The sequence below is a fragment of the Hippoglossus hippoglossus genome, chromosome 3 (assembly GCF_009819705.1).
Source record: "Hippoglossus hippoglossus isolate fHipHip1 chromosome 3, fHipHip1.pri, whole genome shotgun sequence".
NCBI classification, from domain to species: domain Eukaryota; kingdom Metazoa; phylum Chordata; class Actinopteri; order Pleuronectiformes; family Pleuronectidae; genus Hippoglossus; species Hippoglossus hippoglossus.
Genome location: NC_047153.1, coordinates 22,405,876 through 22,429,938, shown reverse-complemented (window position 1 = coordinate 22,429,938; position 24,063 = coordinate 22,405,876).

The window sequence follows — 24,063 nt, the reverse complement described above, 5'->3', positions numbered from 1 at the left end:
TCAGGGACACATCTGTATATGAATGTAAAGGAGGATCATGCAAATGAGTGTGTGTGTGTGGGGGGTGGGGGGGTAACACAAGTGTGGTTAATTGTAGATTCCACTGAATTTTCTAAGGTTCACTCAATTTACAAGGGTTAGTTTTGCGTGAAGCAATTTACACACATTACACAGCCATATTAAAGCAATGTGGTAAAATTAAAATCCACCCGGCCCATCCTACTGAAATCTCAGTGACAGCAGATATAGGGAGAGTATATCATGAAATGTGTGTGAGAAATCTGCACTGAATCGGTTGGAACAACAACAGCTTCTATAAAAGACAGAGAACAAGCCATTTGTGTAAGTGTAATTTTAACATCAAACAATGGAGATGTGACAGCATATGTGGTCATTAACCTTGAACCTGAATTGATGTTCAGTGACTTGCTGTAGTAATTGGACTCTTTAAAGACATTTACATTGGAATCACTTGTATCCTTTGATAAGCACTGTTTGCTTTTGTAAGTTATTTTATGCAGCGGCATTTTGTCATCTTCAAATGTTGAATGATTAATTAATTTTACTATTAATAAAGATTCATGAATTTTAAACGATCAAATTCTTTTCTCAGTTACAGTGGCTTCTGTAAACCTCTGTCAGTGTAACAAACCTCTACAGTCTGATTTTATCTCTGAACTTTCTGATCTTAGACATACGAAAGGAAAAGCGTGAGGCATGTGAAGCTTTTTTCTCCTAGGGATAATATACAGTAGTTCAATGATAAATTAGCACAGAGCCTAGATCAAATGTACGCTGTGGGGACTTAAATAGTTTTTTTTGTGATTGTAATGTTAAGTTAAACATGCATCTTTGTCTCTTGTCATAATTTGAGGTGAAGTTACAAATGGAGCCGCTGATGCAAGAAAAACTCAAAACTTTGCCACTGTTATTGTCATAATCCTTTTTAAATCCACGTATGTCATAAAAGACACGTGTTCCATTCTTTATGTGTCAGAGATGATCCAAAATGCAGAGGTCCCACAGAGACAAACAGCTGAGGAGCATCATTCTGCAGACACACCTGTCCAGCACTGCAGCAAATACAAACCCTCACTAACAGAAGAAAGGCAGCGTAATGGCTGCACTCCTCATACATTGATGAATGAAGCCATTGTGCAGTGATTATCACAGTTATTCATAGCCTCTTTGCTGTGGGGATGGTACATTTGTTGCATTACATAGGAGCAGACACTACTGGGCCTAGCACATGTTTCCCTGTCACTGTGTATTACAGGCCAGCCAACAACATTTATAAATACTTGGTAATCTGCTCTGCTATATGCGTCACGTTATTAAATTGCCATTACTATGGCAGAGACTGTGCCCAGTCTCTGATTAATTGAATACTATTAAGTTGAGGTGGATCAGGCCTGTTTATAAATGCTGCTTCTACGTTAGAAATTAATCAAAGACAAATTACAATAAATTACTTTTTGGTGGCATTAGGTTTTTGCATTACTTCTCTATGATAGGAACAAAATGGAAAGATATTATTCCTTCATGTTTCTTGTGGTATTGTAATAAAGAATGATTTAGAGAGTTGGCCACTGTCAGATTGGACATGTAAGCATTATGCAGTATGTCTCTTTACGGTGTGTGTGTGTATGTGTGTGTGTGTGTGTGTAGGCTTCAGACATGGGAGAAACAACAGACCACGCTCTGGTAAGCATCAGGCCAAGGCATTTGGCTTTTTCTTCGTCTTGGAGTGGGAAGAATGAGCTCTGAGTCGTGTTTCCGTAACCTCAAACACAAACCCCACAGCCATGTTAGCTGCAGGATCTGAATATATACAGCTGCTTTTAGCTACACAGAGCCATGGATTCATGCTATTTAATGAATCAAAAATAATGAACCAGTCAAAATGGTAACTAATGTATTATTTTGAAACTGTCCTCAATTTCCTGACGTCTGATTGTACAATTTATGTTCCAAATCCTGATCGTTAAGGGCTAAAGGTTAAAATGTCTTCTTCTATTGATGTCTAAAAGTGGACAGAGTAGAGGATTTAACGTTTCGGATGTGGGAAAACTAATCCAGGGCTTCTAGTGAGGGATCACTTCTAAAGACGAGGTTACATCCCACAAACGTTGAGACGTCATATCTGCACTTTTCAAAGCATGTGGCAGTAAGACAGAGGATTATGAGGCTTGTATTCAGGAGCACTATGGTGGAGTGTTGCTATAGTACAGAGAAAGGATACATGGTGACAACCTGTCCAGTGAGAAGGGGTATGTAGCTGAATGATATAATGAAGACATTATTCTAACCACTACACTGTCATCTGTGTTATTACCTTCTCTTTGTTTCCAGTCCAGTCTTAAAGGGATAGTTCAGCGGGGAAAAAAAAATTCACTCATTATCTACTCACCACTATGTCAATGGAGGAGTGGGTGAAGTGTTTGAGTCCAGAAACTACTTTAGGAGTTTCAAGGGTGAAAAGCGTTGCAGCCAAATCCAATACAATTGAAGTAACAATTTTTCAAACGTAAAAACACAACAGAAAAAAAAAAGAATGCCTCCATACTGCTCCTGTGGTGTCATCCAAGTGTCATTTACACGTTTTTAGCTTAAAACTCCTCGCCCGGAAGTAGCGATGCTGATGCGATGTGCCCTTTGGCGATACACCTCTGTTACTTTGGCAATTCCCACTCCCACTGCATGAAGGCCGTGTGTACTTTTTGCAATTAGCATCCTGTGAAATGTTCTGCTTTTTAGGTTCTGGAAAGCTAAAATCAGAAAGTCCAAGCTGGGCCATGTCAGTGTTAGCCTGGGGTTGGGGGACTGGGGGCTGTGACACTGTACATTCAAACAAACGTTATTTCGGCATAGTGAAAGGTGACTTGGATCTGAGGAGAAAACTTGCCTGCCACTGAACCCAAAAGGGAATGAGCGACCTGTGGCCTTGAACACTTCTCCCTCACTTCTTTCCCTCCCTTCCTACCATCGCCCCACTCCACTCACCCTCCAGCCCAGAGCTTTGACAGAAGGTATGTATTTTAGGAGTAGACCCCTGGAGATGTGAAGGACATGAGAGCCCTGTTTGAAATGGAAACCCACACATTCAGCGCTGCCAGGGAGCACCAGGAATATCCCAACAGAGATGGCGAAAGGAAATGGAACAAGTGAAAAAAAAATAGCCATCTTTATAGAGGTTTTCCTTTCAAAAACACGAGTAAGTATAAAAACAACACTTCCTATTCAGGATGTGACGCTCTGTAATACTATAAACCTCAGTAGAGTACCCACTGACCACCACAGGCAGAGATCAGTTCTTTCTACTCATATCAACTCTCACTCTTGTATACACTGACAACACATGCTGGCTCAGATAACCAAGAAAAAAAACATGATAACAGAAATGAATGTAATTCATGAAAAGAGATAAAGTGGGCCACACACAACCTTACCCTCTTGTGTGCAGCAGCGCCGTTCATTCATCGTCTCTCGCCTCCTTTTCCCTTCAACCTCCAGTTATTTCACACAGGAGAAGAATAGTATGCATGTGTGTGAGTGCACACTAGTGTACATGTGTGTTTTTGTACATGCTGGCCTGCTTTTTTCATGTGTGTATGTGCATGTCTGGATGTGCAAAGAAAATAATGTGGCACACTCCATCTCCCTATGACTCACCTGGAGTGATAAAGAGAGCAAAGGAATCGTTTCCTGCGCCTGCTACTCATTCAAATGGGCTGGCGTCTGTAAACAAGAGCTGCAGTTATCCATGTAGCGGTCAGATAAGAGGGGAAGGAGACCTCTGGAGTGATGGATCACGAAGGGGCTCCCAGTCCTCTTCTCTTCCCAGCATCGCTTGCCACCTTAGGATAATAAACAGCCGCGGAGCAGGGGGCCAGATAAGAGCCATCACTCACATTGGCCAGGCTGATAAGACACAGACGCTCTCTGTCACCCTCCATGACATTTGTTTTTCATTCCACTTCAGACCGAGGGAGAAGTCAACCTGTTTCATCTCATCAATGGGCTCCACTCAGGATCCCCTGCTGAGTGTGTGCCACCCTTTGACACTGATGGCAGTCAGGTGACTGACTGTGTCATGCTGCAAAGAAGAAGAATGGACTGGAGCCTGAGTGTTTCCACTCTTTAATTCACAGCTACAGTACTGGGGCCTAAACAAACACACACACACTGTGTAGCACAGGTTTAACTATTAAACCACCAGGACTAACAATTTGATTTAAAATATTCCCCCTGGTATGTGCTCAGTACAGGTACTGAAATAGTAGAGCTGCAATTTTTTTCCACTGAGGGCGTGTAGAAAAAATGTCCACTTTGATGAATTGTGGCTTATTTCTAAAAGACGTGGTCACAGTGAAACAAAAGGCCTCACACACCCACCGCCAAGTCGCTAGGGAGAATGATACTGTAGAGTTCTGTGAACAGTCTGTTAATTCTGAATACCTTTACCTGGTCTATTTTTACACCTCGTATGTCATATTAATGGACTGACAGGGTGAGGCTTTAGAGTAAGAAACAACCACGAAAACAGAGGTGGGTTTCTATCCTTCCCCGACTGGCTATAAAACCAAAGTTAGACATGAATCAAATTGAAATCTCCTTGAACAAAAAACTCAAGTTACAAGTTGTAAATTATGCTTTGGAGACTAATATTTCTGATGGGGTACATAAAATTATTATTTAAGTCATTTTGTATTTTGGCACCTTTAATTCCCTAAAAACGCAGAGGGCTATCAGAGGGAATATGCAGCCATTGTAAATCTGCCTGCCCTAACATTGCCTCTACCAGGGTCACCTACAAGTCACAGATTTGAGAAGGTATAAAATGGTTACTTTATAGCTATCCCAATTGTTATACGTTAGAGTTATGTGCATTGTATTACCTCTAATGAAGGGTGTAAATTCTTAGTTTACGACTGGACCTTTACACGGGGGGTTGTAAAACACACGCTTTTTGCGTTACTTGCGTTTGTCACCGGAGTTCTGGAGTTCAGACTGTGCACACACTGTTTCCATTAGTCAGGGAACGCTCCTCCGAGAGGCCTCCATCTGCAGTAATGGGCCTTGGCCGTGAGAGAGAGTGGCATCCCGTTCACCGTCGGTCACGGATGACATTTAACAGACAGGGCCCGACTTCCTGTCATCAGCGCGGCAGTAACCACGAAGCTAATCTATGCTGCTCACAAATCCCTCATCCTCATCCTCCGGCTACCAGAGATGGGGAGTTCCGTATAGTTTTGGGACAACTGTCGCCTGCATCGCCCCAACATATCTCAGCTCGTATATGTTCATCATCTGACTCAACATAATAATCTACCTCGAAGTACAAAGGTATTTTGTCAATGTTTTAATTCAGAAAAATCTTATAGGAGTGAGGGATAAATTCAGGGAATAGCTGCCATTTTCTCCCAATGATGCAAGCCTGATGTCCGAGAGCAAAGGTAATGAAATATAAACGTCAGAATGCTTGGCTTTATTTGAATTGCATCTGTTGGCTTTGAATAGATAACTTATGTGACTGGTGTTGGTTTGACTTGCCATCTTGTATTCTTTACTGATATGGTACACCATAATTACATCAATCACATTGATGGGCTTTGCACCTCGTGATTCAACAAGGCCCAGCAATAAACATCAGAGCTCTGAAAGGGCATCTTCGTTCACAAACAGTTTCTCTGCAGAGTTAAAAATCTAGTAGCTGCTCATGATGTCTTTCCTATAAAAAACAAGACAAATGCAGCATTTTTTTTAATGCTTTCTCCATGTTATTCTATTGCCATCCACTGGGGCTGATTAGGTTCAAGTCATAAAGCACAAGGCTGCTCACTGAGCCCTTTTATATCTGCATTTTAAGGGCTATAATTTTGCACATTTTTTGCTAGTGTTGTATTAAATGCGTGCTGTAACACCAACATAATTCAGAACTATGCAAATGTCAGGCCTCGCTCTGTCACCAAGGGTAATATTTGACAGTGAAAAGATGCTGGAGACAGGAGATGTGCGACGCAGCAGCACAGGATTGTGAGGGATTGACAAATCAAGCAATTAAAGGGGAGGTGATTATGTCATCATTTTCTTGGGCTGGCTCACAAAAGGTCCTGCTACATTTCATATTCACGCTGAATGAATGAATAAGGAATGTAGGGGGGGGGGGTAAGGATTGAAATATCTCACAGGGACATTCTGCTTACTTTTTTCGACAGGCCTTATCTCCCAACGTTCAGCCCTGTTAATATGATGATGAACAATATTTCATGAAGGGCGTCTGAATGTGTCTCTCCTGGAGAGAGCCCAGGCTCACTCTGTCTCCTCCCCATGTCCTCGTCTTTCCTTTGTACCACTCTTTCTCTCGGAGAGTGGGGATGAAGGGGGGCAGGTGAGAGAAAGGAAAGTGAGGTAGATAATCGCTCCTGCCGCACACACACATCCTGCAGAAACCCACCAGTCCAGGGCCCTTTCCCTTTCCCCTTCCACCCCCAAAACATTTTCATATCAATAATCAAGCAATTTTTCTACATGCTAATCCATCAAAGCGGGCTGGCGCTAATCTGCAGGCGTGGGGCCGGGTGGCGTGTGCTGCTTCCTCTTTTCAGGTGAGCCCCGCTCCCTGGCAGACATTTGTCCCGCTATGAGGCACACAAAGCCCCTGCCCTGTCAGCACTGATTGATCAGAGGCTGGCTGTAAAGGAGGAAAGCAGCACACCCTATCAATGATGCTCTACATCTGCACCTGAAAAGAGCCTTGGTCTGCCTCCACAACATACTCAGTGCTGCAGATAATGAGAGCTGTGCTGTTAACAGCTCCTGCAGCTCTGGTTTTTGTCATGTGTATATAGGCGAAGTGCTTACCTTTAAGATGGAGGTAAGAGACAGCAAAAGAAGGGGCTCTTGCTAGGAAGATTATCATAATGTCTACAAACGCTGACAGGGTTGAATTTCAGTGAGTCTTTTTCAGATTAGTGGGGCTTTTAAAAAGGGGTGCATTTGCAGAACAATGTGGTTGCGTGTTTGATTTTAATTTTCTGACAATCTTTCGCAGCATGTAAGGGATACACATGGATGTTTTTTTTCTGTACTCTGCATTGTTGGGATTTAGTCAAGCTAAGGGTGCTTTTAGATGAATGAGAAGGCATAGCAGGCGCCTCTAGAATCCTGGGCGATCCTGCAGGAGGGAGAGTGAGAGATAAAATGCAGGGGCCTCATTAGTAGCACATTTATCATCTCCTGTCTGTGATTTAAAAGAATGACTGGGTCAAATCACTTTAAATACCTCGGGGGAAATCAACATTTGTCATTGCAAAGCAAACCTGCCTCTCCCCTCTCTTCTGGCATTAATTTATTCTGGTAAAGCAGCTCCATTCGCCGCTGCGCTGATTTTAATTTCATCCTTGCAAAAACCTTGGCTGACTGTCTATCTCAATTCATTGCTTTAACATACAATTGTCCCCTTCAATTCACTGAAGTAATACTCACCTCCAGCAAGGCTAAGCCCTATCCATACACACTGGGCAGGTGATGCAAATGGTCTTTAGTGAAACACTAAAGCGTGCAAGACATTGCAAATCATTCCTCTGATGTCCACAATTAAAAAACGAATGCCATCAGCGCAGAACAGAAAAATGTACACGGTAAGAACAAGAAAGAGATTATGTATTATAAATGTGTTATTAATGCGTAACTTGGCAAGGTCGAGGAAGTCAAGATAGGTGTTGAAATATGGATGTCACCCTCAAAGAGCCCGCTAACATTGCTGCAAGTAGACCCTCTGGACACACCGGCTGACGGAATATTTATGTGTTTGCCGGCACATATTTCTGTGAGCATTATCTGAGGATGGTCGTGCTACCAGTAGCAGTTCAGCTGAAGATTTTTCTTGTACAAGCGGTGGCTGTGACTCAGCTGCAAATGTTAAAAACTTCCGATGTAGTTTTCATCTTATGTCAGTTTGTCAGTCAATATGTCTTACTTTCTTCACTCTGCTATATTTAACCAATAAAATGTATATTAATCACAAAATGTTTACACTTCAACACTTTGATTTTACAATAATCAAAGTGTAATTTTCAGGAGCTACCTTTATTCTAGCTCCACTAATGCTTTCCAACAATTCATTCTCACACACTGTGCCTGTTGTCTGGATCAAATCTGTTGTGTTTTATTTGTGCAATGGTCACTTTGACCTTTTCTGCTGATGAGACATTTAAGGTGATGATGGCAAACATCTACTGTAACGCACTGCGGAAATATTTCATATTTCAAAGTCAGGAGAAAGGAAGTAAAAGGGACAGATGCTGAGTCCTGAAAGAAGTGCGGCATGGCGTTAAAGCAGCACTAGAATAAACGCATATCTATTTCATGCCAGTTCAGACAGAATAGTCTGCCATATGTAAATAGGGGTTCAATAATGAATGCACTTCCACAGCTTTTATTTGCTTTAAGCCCTCACAGTCACACACACATTGGCACTATGCAAGACACAAATTAGAGAGCATTTTAAAGGAAATATTCAAAGAGCAGCCTGCCGCCGGAATATCAGTTATTATTTTTGATGTTGCAATTTCTGACACTTTGATGCAATCAGTGAGTAGCCCCGGCATTCAGCCCTCTCCAGGGAGGGAGCTGTCAGGAGTGAGGAGCCGATGGGTAGATAATTATGGGAGATCAAACCTCGCTAGTTAGTAGGCAGGAACGGGAGGCAAATGCCAAAAACCAGCCAATGTTTCGCAAACGCTTGTTCAAGGATATCCTAATTGCTATAAGTGGTTCCTTCAGGACTGGCACTTCAAACACTGCCTGCTGCATGATGTCATCTCCCTGGCTCCCCTTCACACTCACAATAGGCAAATTAAGAAAGAGGGCACAGCAAAACATACCAGAGGACAGCGTCCTTCCTCTGTCATCACACATGACCCACATGCACATACTGTATATACATATACATGTGCATGTGTGTGAGAATACTTATATATATATATTTACAAAATGTTATATGCATATATGTAAGTATATGTGGCAAGCAACCATGCGGTCAAAATATTGTTGTTTTCTTCAAATAAGTAAAGTAGCAGACATACACACATACTGCATATTATATACGTAAATCTATGTGTGTGTGTGTGTGTGTGTAAATATACAAAGAGGCAAGCAACCAGATTTATGCAAACAGACAAAATGTTGTTTTCTTCAAATGGGCCAAGCACAGTTCTTCCTTTTGACTTTCATGTGCTGATATCAATATAAATGCGTAACATAACATCACTTAACATAATTAATATAGAATGCAGGCTAATTTATATGCAGGACAGAACAACTGCACCAGCACTGTTCGTAAATATTAGGTTTGTATGATCTCAAAAGCGATACATTCTGACATCACACTGTGTGCTCCATAATTCAAAGTGAGAACACCGTACTATCTGTCAGTACTGTTTCCAGCCTACCTCCCCGATTCCCTTCTTACCTTTACAGTTCAAAGGGAAGGAGAGCGGAAGGTGAGCACAATTAGCTGAAATCAGTCAGAACAAATTGTCCGACTGCATTGTACTATGCTAAGACATCAGAGTCCATTTGCTGTTTGGGGAGTGACCCTCTTATCGTGACCCTTGTACCCTGTGCAACATGCATAAGAAGTGCTGTCGTCGAATCAGGCTCCCATACTTACCGTTGACCAGTGTCTCAGCTAATACAGAAACTAACTTGAAAAAGAATCGCAGACCTGCTTCTGTCTGCCTGAGCTACATCAAAGGAAACTCAACCCTCGGCAATCAAAAAGAAGGATTTCATGTTTCAAAAACAATTCACATTTTCAAAGGGGGACCACAGCTGACATACAATCGCAGTAAACCTATTGAGTCTTCAGCTCCCTCATTCTTTTCCTCTCCCTGTTGTGAATGTGAATCTTGAGGGTCATTGATCATCTCATTAAATTCAGCCCCAAAGAAAGCGATCCTTTTCACACAGCTCAGGAATTCAGACGCGAAACACCCCCGCCTCTCTTCAGGCACACACAAACACGCTTGCACCATCAAACATCGCCAAATGACTGCCTCTCGCAGACAAGAAAGACGGCAATAAAATGATAAAATAAAGTCTATTTTGTTCAAAAAGGGTAAAAAGGGGTCATTTTCTGCATAGACCGCTGATCTGTTAGCATAACAAAGCGCTGGCTGGCGAGCTAATGGCTCTTCATCTGTGACAAGGGGCTCACTAGCTTTTCACTGTTGTGCTCCTCATAAAGTGGCCTGAAACAACACATTACTTCTGCTCCCGACTCTCCAACACTTAAACACAGCAAACCCCAGTGTCATGCTCAGAGTCTGTAGACGTCCAAACCTCGCACAAAATGAGCTAAAATAATAAACATGCTACAAGGAGTATTAGGATATTTCCAAAGGCATTGTAACAGACACAGCTACACCAACACACACACTCAGACGAGTCAGGCAGGACAGCCTTGTGCGCGCTCCACAGCCCTGGAGTGGCTTGGCTCAGACTAATTGTCTCTCTAATTGGTGATGTCTAAAGGGGGTCTTCTCTTTATTTTTGGACAGAGCAGCATGCCTTCACACAAGGCAAATTACATAGACAGACAGGCTGGGACACAACGGAGCAGGCACAAATGACAGCGAAAGGGGAAAAAGTGAGAGCGGAGGGAGGAGGGTGATTATCATTATTATTATTTTATTCACCATGGGGAAAAGACATGTTTAGAAAACTGAGTTTCAGGTGGCTAAACACCCAAATTGCTACCCCCTCCCGATGGCCCCTCGGTCCCCTTCCATCATCCCAGCTCTGGCTGCGCATACTGCGGATGAGGTCATGCTGCACTCATCCAGCCAGTGGCGAGAGGCCTCATTCTCCACCGCGCGACCCTGACGCTTTATCCAGGAGGCCCTCCTTTGATGTGCTCGTAATATGAAGGACGCAAGGCTATCAGCTAGCTGTCAACTCGGTAACTACCCTGCATCGCTCCCAGGGGCAGCAGCGCCAACTGAGCCAGCATGGCCGTCCAGCGCCCAGCAGCTCTGCCGCTGACGGACCTGATTAATTCCCCGGAACGCTGGTTTGTCTTCCTACAGTTCAGTCAATGACTTCATTCAGCGGGGTGAGGTCACCAGAGGCCTGGTAATAAAGGGGCTGCACTTCACAGTAAAGACAGCACGCCTGTGTGCAGCTCTCCAAAAAAAGCCCTTTAAGAAAGAAGAGCGTATAAAAAAAGAGGGAAACATCCAAGTGTCTTTGGCACCAGAGCGGCAGTCCTTGAGCAAGAGGCGAGTGGAACGTACTTCCTCTCACTCTTCTCTTTCCTGTCTCCCATTGTCGGAGAAATTATAATTGGCAGACCAATGAATTATTAGCACACACAGTAGCGACAGTGAGAACAATGTCCCTTATTGGTGAAGTTTCTGCTAAATGTGACTTTCTTTTAAAGGAACAGAGGTTCGAATGAGTAAATGGATTCCTTGAATAAAAAATAAAATGGATGTTTCGTTTTCCCTCTGACTCTGTCCACGTTCGAGTCTATTTGAAAACCTTTATCGTTTCTGTAGAGAATAATGTGTCAATGTGATGAATGAGCGTTCAATAAAACCAGTGATAATGATAGAAGTCGTCCTCTCCTCTCCTTGAGTCATAACTGATGTGGCGCGGCGGTTTAGAGCAGTAGTCTCATATAACAATGCTTATTATGAGGCAAGGCCTTTAAACAAGTCAAATAAAATTGATGTCATTCACTTTTAGAAACTCAATGACAATCTGGGGAATTCCACTCCAACAAACGGCATGGGAAAACGACACAACTTACGAGTGCGAGTAACTCACTCTCGCACTTATGGGATTGTAAAAAATGACAATTTCTCGAAATGTGCCATAAATTTGCTGAACTGCTCTTGCCATCCCCATGATGATGGTTGCTTTCGGTTCGTGGGCCATGCAAGTCTAGTCACTTCATATAATCTGGAGTCACAAATCACAGAAGGCCCCCCAGCCTCCGAGGAGTAGTATACTGGACTTTGGAGGTCTTTTTCCGGCGGCGCAGGTCACTACACGGCGACAAGTAGATGGCGGTCTGTGGCCTGCCTATCCATCCATCCTACCTCTGGGATGGAGCGTGGACGGGGAGGGGGCGAGAATGAAACGGTGGCCCAGCGGTGATGCACGGCGCTGCGAGCTCATAAAGCAGGCCATCAGCTGACCTCTGAGGCACGGGGGAACAGGCAGGGCCTTTACGACCATCACCAGATTTAACAGCCAATAATGACTGGAATAACCGCTTAAACCTTTACGGACCTGCACAGCCGCATGGTAGCGGTGACAGCGGAGCAAGGCGGGAATAAAGAGAGGGAGAGAGAGTGATATATTCAGCCAGTGAACTGACAGGGGCAATGTTTCAATCGAAGGGAAAATGACAGATGCAAGGGGAGAGCACCCTGATATGTGTGTCTCTTTAAGTGGAGCCAACTGGCTTGTCCATTCCCATCCTGATGAATGCACAACAGGGAGAGCAGTGGACGAGGGGGAAGACAGAAGTGATGCATGGGGCTCGAGACACGAGGGGAGAACAAACAAAAGATGGCAACAGAAGACAGCAGAGTTTTTTTTTTTTTACTTTGTATAAAAATACCCACTCAAATAAATTCATAAAAAAAGAATCAAAACTCACAGAAACTTAAAGGATTTTATCTGGAAATACTTCATATATGTGTCAATAAAGTTCCATGATTTATGAGTGAAATGGCTTCATCTGAATTATTTGTTTCAGCAATCCGTCTCGTAAAAATTACAGTAAAATAAAACAAAGAATACACAGTACTGCAATAAGTGAAAAGTATATTCAAAGCTGCAGTATATAAATGTCTTTACTGGAGAAAAGGGAAAGTCTCAATTTACAATCTTTGACGAGCAGACTTCTTTCTCCTTTATTCTGACGTCAAGTCTAAGTTATAGCACACTAGCATCCTTTTGGACTAAGATCATAACACCAATTCATTAACTGTTGGCAGCGAACTAATTCTGATTTTCAATAAACTCTCTAAACCTAATACAGTGCTCATGAAAGGATGCCCATTTCACAGGCTGGCAAATGTTCAAGCAACATATGCTCACATAATCTCTTAAAAAGCATGATCCAAGTCCAAATTTAATTATGTAATAGCACAAACGAAATCAGAGTGCCGACACAGCACAGCTCTGATACACAACGTTCTGCCACTCCACTCCCATTCTCCTCATTTGTTTATTGCTCTCACCCTTCCCAGCAGCCTCGGGGGCCACGGCGTCCGGAGTCCACTCAATGGTCTACAGATGGCTCCGAGGCTCTGGGCCCGTTTCACATGGCTGTTTGTCTTTTTTTAATAGGGTCTGCCGAGATATACGACTATTGTTATATGATCATAACGCTTTTTCATGGTCTCCCAAGCCATTACTTTTAGTGTGTTGTGTTTTTACATACTAAGTTCAAAGTCTTTTAACTTGATTTTTTTTTGTTGGTTCATATGGATTTACAGTGGTATGACTCAGTCCAGGCAGTAGTGCTGGGGCTGGTGGTGGCAGTCTCAGGGTTTCACAGTTCCAGGGACTAAATGGGAGGGGGGAATAGCGGAGTGGGGGGCTGCGGGATGTTCATGGTTCCCTGAGCCCTGCACTTCCTCTGGCAGCAGCACTCAACTTGCAAAGCACTGAGCTGAGGCTCCTGATCTCTGTAGAATACAGATAAAATTTAACCAGCGAACAGTGTCAGGCCTTCGATGAATATGATACTGTCTCCAAACATTGCTGAGGAGGAGTAAAAATATATATATACCAGCATAAAAACCGCAAAGGGGCTCAACCGACGACTATATCTAAGATACCAGGTCACCTTTTTTTCCTGTAACAGTATCAATAAATCCTGGGACAAAACTGCATATCTTAAGCACCTTACTGGCGACTTTTACAGTGCACAGTCGGCGCTTGGCACGCAAACGATAACATTCCCCCCACACAATGGTCTAATCTTCATGGCACAGGTAGCACTGGGATTGTCTTGGATGTGCACTCTGCCGTCGCCTGGGTTTGTCCCGGCATTAGAGCACTCGGCATTCCTTTGTGCTTTTTAACCAATGAATTAAAGAGGATTTCAACAGGGGAATACTTATCGGAAAATTACCCCCTTTACTCAGAGATAAACAAATCAGACTAAATAAGTTGGAAAGAGTTTCACAAACTCATTCTGTAATCAGGAAGAGCTGCTTAAGATAACAACGCATGATTTAGACATTTCCTTTACACAAGGAGGAAAAGTGAACCTTTAAGCTATGTGGGACGGGGTTCGTTTCGAGCAGCTGCCATCGCTGCGTAAGATAGTTTACTTTACAATTTGTATTTATAGGAGCCAATCAGATCCTTGTGTTGTGAGTAAATAAATGAAATTGTCGGCAAGTATTGTTTGTAGATTATATATTCAGGTCACTTCTCCCAAGAAATCTTTTAATTTTTTAATCCATGCAGATGTTTGTTTTCGGAAAAACTTTCTGAAGTGCATCCCCAGATGAACATTGAAAGCATTCTTAAGTAGCTAAGTTGCTCTTATACAAAATACCTCAAAGCGTCTAAGATAATACATGTGGATTGAAATGCAATCTGCCTCTCACTTCTCCCCAAGATAAGTACAGCCATTGACAAGACCTGGCTTCCTCCTCTTATCTCGCAAACACTTGATACCAGAAACTCGGTGCATGAATAAGTCTTTCAAGATTGTGATGTAAATATATCCGATTAATCACAACAAGGAAAACTGCGACAACTCGTGCTCCCAGCCCCCAAAACAACATTGTTAAAATGCTCTTTTGCTCGCAATTGTATCCAAAATATTTTCCTTATCCATACTTCCCACTCACTAGTCTGCAATCCCACAGCCCTCAGTCACATACCTAAAACGTTGACTTGTTTTAATCTATGCTAATCTATTGTAATATTTTCATTTTTTAAAAGATGATTATTAATATTAATTTAAAGCAAGACAATATAAAAAAATAGAGACAAAACTGCATTTGGATAATCTATGCAAAAAGCTCTAAGCCCATTTACATTCCTGATGGATTTAATGACACACACACAGACCCTCTCACCCCCCCAGCACTAAAATATTTAATTTTACTCAGTAGATCCCCAGGACACGGAGAAAAAAACATCAGGTCCATGTTCAAGTTTAATTACTGATTACTGATTTAAACATTGTCTCAACCCCGCAGCCCCATCTCCGCCTCGGTGACAGACAATGACACAGAGAAGTTGATGGAAAGAGAGAGAAATGAAGATAAAAGTCAAGTGTATGTGTTTTGTTTTTGGGACATACTGTCAGTAATGGCTCCAAAGCAGTACTTGCCATGTGAATATATCTGTGTATAGGAAAATTATGCCTGTGTGTGTTTTTGATTTCCTCCGCTTGCCTCAATATCCCTCCAGTCCACAGTGTGGTGCTCTGCTCTATGCCTGCCGCACCGAGTCAAAGCAGATTGAGATGAGCTTCGTTCTGGCACCTACCATCTGCAACCCCCCCCCCTCCACTTTTCACACTATTAAACGTCTGTGCGTGTGAGCAAGTGTGTGTCTGTGTGTGTGTGTGTGAGAGCATGTGTTTGATTAAGCCCCGTCTAGCTACACCCTCATTGCCGTGGATGCCTCTGAATCTATTACAATCCCTCCATCACAGCAGACTCTTCATTTACATTCCTCAGGCCTTGTTTGAAGAATTTCTCAGGTGGGGGGATATATTTTCAGAGTGTCCCTCTTATAGGTTTTACCCAGACTCCAATGGGCTTGAAAAAGTTGCTGTTGTACATCGGGGGAGGAATTTTCACCTAATGAAACCCGAGATCAATAGAACTGCTCTCTCCACTCATATATAGTGCATGTACACAAGGGAAATAAAGTATTATTTTTCATCCTCAAATGTATAATAGATATCATTCTTTATTTAATACTTAGTTCAATTCGGCGTGTGCCACAGAGGGGAAATATTTCCTCTGATGATGTCCATATATTACAGAAAGAAGATATAAAAGTGGAAACATTAGGTCAGAAGGTGTGAGAAAGATTGAGCAATGCATACCTGAGAATTGACTGTGTGGAATTTGCCGTCTCGCTCTAGTACTTTACCAAAATACAGTTAATCTTACATAATTAAAAAGCTTACAGACATTTACATATCCTGCCGAACGCAATCGACATATTTTGAAATCAAGAGCTCAGGTTTTAAAGAGAAGAGAGAGAAAGAGGAGGGGGGAAAAGAGGAGAGGAAAAAAGCGCAGATAAGCGTAGAGAGGAAGGAAGATGAGGGAGAGGAAGATGAGAGGGGAGCTGGGAGTGCAGTCACTTCAGGTGCAGCCCTTATCGGCGGCAGAGAGAGGACCTTTCTTATGTAATCTGTGATTTCATTCAGCCTCCGTATCAGATGATTGTCTGGGAGAAGAAAAAGCCATTTTGAGGGGAACGGGCTGCGTGAAAAGGATCGTCTCCCCGGCAGCTCACCCTTCCATGTCGAACCAGACGCATGGCACCGAAGGTCAGCAGAATTATTGGAGGCGGGGGTGGGCTCTGCCGGAGAAGACAATGATATGGCCTTAACCCTCATTTAGAGGTGCCATTTCCCCACCTGACCCCCCTGCTAAAGTGTTATTTTTCCATGTTATGAAATGTGATAGCTCTCTGGTGAAACAGGAGTCTCCAGTTAGGGAGGTAATGCTTTGGCGTGCGGCGACGGGGAGGCAGGCTGAGCCTCCCCTCTAAATAGGCTGGCTGTGCGGCCTTACCGCTCCGTGCTACGCAGACAGTTCAATCAGGGTAAAACAACGCTCATTTAACCGCTTGGCTAACAGCGGCCAGTGGCACACAGCGGTACACATGAGCCCCCGAGATTGCAGTGTTTGGGAGAGCTGATGATAATGTCTTTGTGAATTTCACCCAAACATGTCATCTCAAACTAAGGCTGTGCACAGGGCTGTGTTAAGTGTCATAACCTGGTGTTTTCGCCCCCTGCTCTCTTTCTCCCTCCCAACATGACAGAGGCAGAATGTGAGGGAATGTTTTTTTTTTAGTGGAGGTGAAAATATCTTCATTTAACACAGCGATCAATAATGGATGAGGAGTGGAATGCAGCAGTGATTAAGAGGTCTATTTCTGCGTGAGCTGAAGATCATGTTTGAAATACTTGTCCGGCAATTACAAAGTCAAGTTTTACATGTGATGTGGTATTAATAAGTAAGGTGGAAAAATCATAAATGGCTAATGCTTCATTAATTTCATATTATATTTTCATTAATGTAAAATGATGTGAGCGGATCTCTGAATTATTCAGTTTCAAAGCGAACCACATATGTGAATCAAAATGTCAAGGAGATAAAGCATTACGTAAAGGTTGCATGTGATTCCTTTATTATAAGTTTAAATGACTTTATTTAGACAAAGAGAAAATCACTCTTGTCTCTGTTTACTTTAATACTGAAACAATTGTATGACTCATGTAAAGAGAAGAAGGAAACGTCAGATCCAGGATATTGATTTTCTTTATGTGTTTGATGTGACAGAGCACAGGCAGAGGAGGTGGGGGGGCAACAGAAGATGTACATCTCAGTCTGTTCTCTCAGCAGCTCCATCTAGGGGAGCGGAGCGGAGCCTCCACACTGAAACTCGTGATTTTTCCTGACTCCCTCATGTGGATCTAAACAAAACAGTGTGATGATTTGCTGTGACTTGTTATGTCTACAGCAAACCATTCCTGCATATTTGTCACTAATCATTTCTTTGATGTCAGGCGAGAGGACACATAGCTACAGGGTCCGGTCTGACACTGGGCCCTGGTTTTGGATAATGGTGCCCAGAGGGCCATGGCACAGGGTAGAGCCAGGAGGTCAGAGGAACAGGCAGATTAAGGAGGAGAGGTGTTGAGGTTGTCACCTCGGGGCCTCCACCCACACAAGGAGACGACCATCATTCAAAGCAGATGGCATTTTTCTCAATTTGTCAGGGCTTATTTTTGGGATGCAGCCTCTGGCTGGCCCTGGATAGACTAGTTATTAAACATGTACGCTTATAATTTTGCCAAACCACGGAGGGTTTGGACACAAAGCCTGAAGCCTCAAACTAAACTGAAAGTCTTCCCCTCTCTTCCTCTGCCTTCCTGTCAGAGAAAAGCAAAGGAAGCTGAAATTGTGAGAATGGCTTCACACAAAAAAATGTGGTTTTGCAGAGCAGAGGGGAGCATGCTGCCAACAGTGTAGTTCAAGTGCACTACTGCTATCAAGGTGTGGGATCCCAACCAGGCCTCTGCATGCAAAAATACCATTCTTAGCTAAAGGAATAAAACCTTTACCAGTTATTTATATCATACGTGTTATGATTTGTAAGACTATTGAAACCCACAAGTGTATAACTTGCAATAAACACACAGTCACTGATCCAAAACACCCTGACAAATGCACAAAGCGTCCTGCATGAGCACTGGAATCCAACTCCACACACTCACATGTCACAACAGCACTCACACAAACACACACAGGCATCAGGACTGCAAAGAGATAATTAGCAAGCACAGCTGACTCCTTGAATTGTCCTCCGTCCTCCCCCCATCGTTTCCCTGCTAATAGGGGCGTGAGTCCCACTTATTAGATGTGATTATCCACCCAGGGCTGTATGTAGATTAGCTTTATTACATCCCTCAACCAGCTTCTCTGCTATTTAGACAGAAAATGTAATTCAATGATGTAACTTAGATATAAATCTGCATTTACAGGGCAAAGTCCCTCTCCAGCACTGGTTATGACAGGTTGGCTGATTAAACTATCAGGCTGACAAGCCCAGCAGCCACACCAGAGGACAGGCAAAAGTACAAAGGCCCTCTTATTATAGAAAATACCCCAGAATAGCCAACGGTGGGGTTATGGTAATGATGTAGAGCCTCTCCATCACACAGACACACTGCAACACCTATAAACGTGCACATCTTTGTGGACTTAACTACATACACCAACAAAAACAAACATAAAGATATATATATATATATATATATATAAACATACTATACATTATATAGTATACAGCCATACAAGTGTGCACCTATGGGCGCACACACACTGACACACACAAAGACACTTATCTCTCCAATTCCCTTATCCAGCTGAATATGATGACTGGCTTTTGGAATGACCTCCAGGCAGAGGACAAGGCCTTGTTCTGTGGCTCCCTCCCCTTCCCCTTCTCTCTTTCTTCCTCCCACAGAATGAATCTAAAAGATTGGTGACCTTGCTTTGGGTCTGTGAGGGAAATGAGCTACATCTTGTCACAGACTGAACAGGCCATTTGGAACCTGGTTTGTTGGCTTTGAAAGGGCCAGCGATACCGGCGCTGATAAGCAGGAGGGGTGTGAAGGGGTGGCTTTTATTCTGGAAATTAAAAGGCAGGCCTGATGGAAATATGTCTGAGCTGGTGTTAAGCATATCGTCGCAGGGCGCTTATCAAGTGAGCATCTCAGCTGCGAGAGAGAAAGGGCAGAAAGTACGAATCCATCCGCTGCTTCTGGCAAGCTGCAGGCATGGAACAAAACCAGCCAGTGAAGCCTCTCACCAGCCCTTATGCCAATAACTTGGAATATGTTAATGATTTTTAGAATGCAAATTAACTTTAAGGGTTTCTTACCAATGTGCCATCTCTGGGACAGGATTTAAAATTCATTATCTGCACAGTTATCCAAATCCATCTATGGTTCAGACAGACATACAACACACACAAAGTCTGGAAACAAGCACAAATGAGCAAACTCGCCTGTTTTTCAAGTGATAATTTGTGTGTGTGTGTGTGTGTGTATGTGCGTGCGGGTGTAAGGAGCTCTCCAAACAAAAGCTGGCATCTCTCATGGCCTGCACAAATGTTTGTCTAATGTAAACCGCCATATAGGAGCATCTAATTAGGGGTGTCAGGCTGCATGTGGCTGAGAAATCTCCGCCAACTGTCAGCCGATTCAGATCGCTTCCAGTCAGCGGGGAGACAAAAAAGGAAGAAAAAAGCAGGAGAGGATCCGGCAACTGGGAGCCAGGGACCCGAGCGGGGGGGGGTGGGCAATTAACAGCCAAGGTGAAGCCACTCATTGTTGTCAAAGAAACTATGCTAGCCATGCATGTTAGACTCCTACCCTCACTGTTACTTCACCAGCATCCAATGGCACTTTTGTAATTAGGCTCAAGACGCGGAGCAGAGCTGCATGGCGGTAGCCTCGGCACTGCCTGAAATGACATGAGAAGGAGAGCATGCTGGGTAGGCGGAGCGGCCGCACCGTGAGTGCACATCCACATAGTAAAGTAGGTCTGCAGTGTTTTTAAAGGGAGTGGGTAAGGGCATGGGTCTGGCTGGAATGTCACAGTGGGTGACACCCAGAGAAAGGTCACAGTAACCCAGCAGGAGTCTAGTGTCGTCCTCATTAAAAACTTGAGCTTTACAGAGAGAAGGGGGGATGCTCTATTAAGACCACAACAAGTTAAGGTGAGTTCTCCATGTTATAGGGCCATGGCAACACAGGGCAACACAGTTTAAACGCAGAGAAGTGCAGGAAGAGACGAATGCAGCTGTAAAGGCTGGGGCAAACATGAGGCATGAAAGGTAAGTGTGGAAAAACAATCGCAGGCCAAGGTGTTTCTAAACCATCTCCCTTGGCGTTGATGATTAGTGGGTGAAAACTGTGAGAGGAATGCAGTGTGTTTTTCTACCTAAAGCCATGATTTGCTTTGCATAAACAACAACAACAACAATAGCAGGCAGGTTCTTCTGTAGAAGCCACACAATAAGCTCAAGGGTTCCTCATAACATCTCATTATAGTTAATGAGCGCTGTGTGTTTACAATGTGTAGCTCTATAGAGCTAGCAGTGTTTACCCATCCCCTCCTCTCAATGGAGATCACTCAGCACACCCCAAAACAAAGGAGGATTTGTTTAGCCATGGGCTGTGTTTCTTCCCCTCTGGATCACAGGGCTCAATCTAGCAGGCACAGGCTGTTAGCACTATCTCCTAAATTCATCACAGCTACCATGGAATCCCCAAATATATGTTGGGTTACAAACCAACATAATTAAGTTAGATTAAACATTAAACATTCTATGTCTCCCAGTGACATAAATGCATATCCCTAAAGTATGATCCAAACAGAAGCATCTTTAAAATTAAAGTATATTGTCCCGAAGACAACAAGGCAGTTTGGGTTCGCTTGTCTTTTTGTCAGTTGGTGAGGCTCAGCGAGATTAAATTAGTCATCGTGAAACTCCTCCAAGACCAGCAGAGGTCTGGAGGGCTTCAAGGCCCACACCTGGACGTCCTGTCACAAGCTCGACATAATTACGCACTACAGAGCCCGAACGATTTATTAGTTGGAGGATTAAAATGAGCCGATATGAACCTTTAACAGACATGTATTTATCAGTTATCTGGATTTAATGATGAAAAAAATAAGCATATTTTTATGTTATATGTAAACAGGTATGCATTGTTTATTCTGCACGGTTTATTCTTTAAAATCAGTCCATGTTGGAAAACCTTTCCCAGACATAATAATTATAACAATAACAATAATAATAAGAATTTGAATTTATATAGCGCCTTTCAAGACACCCAAGGATGCTTTACACATATAAATATTATATTTCATATAAACAAATATGTTCCCTTTATCCCAAAGTTCAAAATATTTGGTTGTAGTTATGTTTTGTTTTTTTATTTAAAGATAGTTATGATAAAGTTTACGGTTATGGGTTCAGTTACATTTATTTGTAATTTCCTTGTCATATATATAATATAGGATTATGATTAATATAGGATTAACCCCCAAAAAACCTACTTTTTTACTTACAGAATCCATAAGCATTATATCAATATATATTTAACTTTTGTTATATAACGCTATCAATGAAAAGTATATTGCGATGATTATTGATATTAATTTATAGCCCAGCTTGAAACTTTTTACTCCCTGATATCAGTATATTGGCTTCAAAAAGTCGATATCGGCCGCGTTTCTACTAAACACACAAATCGACATTTGTCTCTCACTGGAAAATCCGACGATCAAGTGCAGAAATCGTAGACGAGGACGACCAGGCTGGAGCGGTTCAGGTTTTTAATCTGATGATCTCTTTCTTTGACTTTGGCAGTGAGAACACTGAGTGCAGCTCATCTGCCTCGCTTCCATACACCTCTCTAATTAAACAAGTGGGAAAATACCAGAAGGGGAGAAAATGAAACACATAAAATGTTTCCGGAACATCACATCGGCATCAGTACAACACATACCTCACTGCATCATACGCCTATCCACTAATTAAGAAAATGATTATCAGCACCTCAGATCCTTGAGTTAAAAGCTGCAGGAGAGTTTTGCATGGTAGGCTCTTCTCTTAATCAGTGTGTCAGGAAGCATGGCAATTGTGAGGCTGATTGAGTCCTGTGTTGAGTGTGTGTTAATCTCTGATTAACATCTGCGTATAATCTCGTGGAAGTATGGCACCAGTGAGCCCTAAATGCACACAGGGCATGAAATATCCAGGCGTGTAATAACATTTTATTTACAATGGGCCCACTGGGCACAATGCATGCCAACATTGCCAAACTGAGGCCAATGCAATTCACTTGAATGCATTATATTACCCTGGCAATCCAGCTGGGGAAAGTAAAAGGGGACGGCTGCAGTCACACTGGGTTATTAGGAGCTGAGAGCTGGTGGATACCTGTAAGGCAAACCTAATCCAGCAAAGAGCAGCAGAGTAGCTGTAAAAGCAGAGGGATGAGGCCTGATGAGGACCATACGGGAGGGTCAGTCTGCAATAACCCGCCGACCCAAATCGTCCCATTTGTCTGGAGCGAGACCAGCCCAGCAAGGACCGAAGCGGGACTGTATTTCAGGAAAGAATGTGAGGCATGCAGACCACAACGCCCATCCACTCCTCTTAAATCAATGGTGCGTTTAGCCAGGAACCCGCTGGATCAAAATCAATAAAACACACTATTTCAGCGCACAGCGGGGAAACCATAAACGCACACCAAACATTAAATCATTAGTTTGTGGTGTGACAGCAGTTTATGGAAAAGTAAATATGCATACATGGTGACAACATGTTGGTGAACTTTATCTATGTACAGTGCACTTCATGGGCAGAGGTGTGTGGTTACAAAATATATATTTTTTGGTCATTATATTTCACAACATGTTTCTTGGACCGATTCAAACAATGACATTCACATCCAACGTACTGTCAAAATAGAAGGCTCAAGGTATGGGAGTAATTACATGTGCAGGGCAATGTATGCACAATCACACAATATATGAAAATATATGGCTCAATTCATATTCATTGTTGGTATGAACTGACAGCTTATCTGAATAATCTCCACTTTAGCAAAGTGTGAAAATATCACCTATGGGCTGACCCACTGCACCCCCGGGGCTCAGAAGAACCACATCATTTATCTGGTATGCGGAATATTCACCATGATAATACCAGAATAATATCCGTGGTCAAAATGGCTTTTTTTGCATCCATTTTAATGGAAAGTGTGACACAGAACAAAAAAAAAAAATGGCAGATGCATCAGATTTAATGCTGAAATCTGAATTCATAAAATTACAAAAAATACAAAGGAGAAATTTCAAATACTTGCAGGAGCATTCATGCTAATTCACACACAGATACACAAACATAAACCACAGAGCTGTTCACATTTTCATTTATAAATATGCAAATGTGAATAAACCGGACTAAAATAATAACACTTAAATTACACAACCAGGATCATACCAACAATTCACAAACAAGATCTCTATTCATATATAATACAGTATGGGTATAAACAGTGTCCACATATAAACAAACCCTTTCAACCATACATCCAAGGGCAGCATACACTCAGTAATTTTTGGTATATTTTATGCCGTCTTTCCCCCTTTCAGGATTCTCTTATAATGAATATATGCAAAAGTCCATTAGAGCATAAAAACACAGACACCAAGCCCCCACTTCCCCTCTCCTCCTCTC